The sequence below is a fragment of the Anoplophora glabripennis genome, unplaced genomic scaffold (genome assembly GCF_000390285.2).
Source record: "Anoplophora glabripennis isolate ALB-LARVAE unplaced genomic scaffold, Agla_2.0 scaffold703, whole genome shotgun sequence".
Taxonomy (NCBI): domain Eukaryota; kingdom Metazoa; phylum Arthropoda; class Insecta; order Coleoptera; family Cerambycidae; genus Anoplophora; species Anoplophora glabripennis.
Genome location: NW_019416812.1, coordinates 13,189 through 15,386, shown reverse-complemented (window position 1 = coordinate 15,386; position 2,198 = coordinate 13,189).

The window sequence follows — 2,198 nt, the reverse complement described above, 5'->3', positions numbered from 1 at the left end:
AATTTATTAAATCCCATTATGAAAAAAAATTACAACTTCCCACATCGAGTAGGGGAAATATTTAATTAACCGGTGTTGCGCCATTTTTAGCGGGATAATATTTACCGTTTAAACGTGTTCTGGGGGTTAATTTCGCTTTGAGCAATTAATTCCGACTAGAATAATTGATAATAAAAATTAATTCCACACGTTGCTATAATTAATTTAATAATTAACGCACAAATATCTTGAGTTTTGTTCTAATGCACATACAATGAAGTAAATGTTTAAAACTACAATTGAAACATCTACATATTTAAAATTTTATTCCCGTAAACAGTAAATCCCTTCAAAGTAATCATCTCGTCACTAATTACTGTCCCTTACAATAGAATTTAAGAAGCGTACGAAGTCGAGAAAAGTGTAGAATAACGGAAAATTCTAAACAAAGGCTAACATAAGCAATATTTTTTTAATAACACCTACACCAGTAAGTCCGTTCGAAACTTTCAACTTTCTTTCCAAACTTCTCCAATCTGTCCCAACTTTTAATTAATTATACATCAAACAAAATGAAAATACACAAGATCTGATTAAAATTTTATACTACTAATGAAAAACATTGAATTTAAAAAAAATTGTACTTCAGAATTTACAAAAAAAAAAACTTAAATTATAACGCTCGACAGAAAGTTATATATTTGTGAGCACAAAAAACTATTCCGCCTCGTTGCGCACATAAAATATTGACGCTAGAATCGATGTGGAGACGAAAAATGTCATACTGCGTTAAAGAAAACTGATAACATGGTTTTTGTTTGCCTGAGATTTCATCTAAACGGTTTACTAAACTGTGTCTCTACGAGGATTCAAAGGGATAGACGCTTTCACGTCTCGACCGTTGTTTTTTGCCTCTCACGTCACTTTGGAGGAGGTTATCCCCAGAGGGCAGTCTTGAATTAGTGACTGTCTGGGCGATTTACATAATATATAAACGATTTGCATACATTTTGGAATAAAATCGTTAGACTAATTCACGAATTTATATTTCAGAGAACTACATTTCATTGGAGATGGAAAAACACTTTTCGAAACCGATTCCCAACCTGAAAAGTAAATCAGTTGGATTCGTTTCAAAAAATTTAATTACATCTATCCCCTCCAATCACTTCACTGACGTTTAGGAATTTTTAGTAGATAATATAATTTTTTATATAATAATATAATAATGGTTGCCTATGCTCGAGGTCGTGATACAAACAATAGACCATAAGTGGTCCAGTGGCGTTCGACACTGACAACCTCTTTTCTACTTGTTACATTCCGCAACATCAGAAATAATACCTCTCTAATTCCTTTAAGCGATGTTAGATTGGAACAGCGTATACTGAGCTTAGAGACCGCCAATCCGGCACAAATCGGAGGCAATATCGACTTCATCGCCTTGCCGGTTCATTAATTTCAACAATAACGTACGGAAAGTTAAAGTCGACACTTGTAACCCCCCTAACTACCCTGTTGAGCCGGCTAAATTTATTTGGCCTTCTGGAAGACAAATTCCTTTTCTAACTCGACGAAATTAAGGAATACTAATGGGTCGTGAGACAAATACCTTTATTAGAAAGCGAGAAATATTCGCCAGGGTATTGATTTGTGCTATAAACGTTCAGATGGGGATTGAAAATAAGGATCGGAATAGGAACCGTTTGAAAGTAATATTAAATGACAAGCTTTTGAAAGCTGCCTGTGGTCGTAGAACGATTCGGAGGGAGGATTAGACAGTTGCGGTGACGGTGGACTAGACGCTTCTGAAAACAACTTGGATCGTAATAATGTTTAAGATAAGGTCCATTACCTAGAAATATTAAAATTGTGTTGACCGAACGAAATTCGATGCTGCTGATCGAAAATTGGAAACTTAATTGAATGTAAAGCTGGGGCGAAGATAAATTTTAAAATAAAAACAGTTTTCAAACAAGAATGTAATGGAACCGATGAGTTTTACAAAATAAACTATTTTCTGTAACGTGTAGGCTCAGATAAGTTGAGTTGTAAGGCGGTATAACTCTGGAGATGTACCCAACTGTTTACAAAGGCAAATATTTATGTTCAGGCATTGCACAAGATCTTTTCCTTAATCTAAGTTTATGGAAAAATTGGTAGCTGCAAAGAAAAATCTGTAGTTTTATAGAAAAATTTAAAAAAATAACGAAACATTT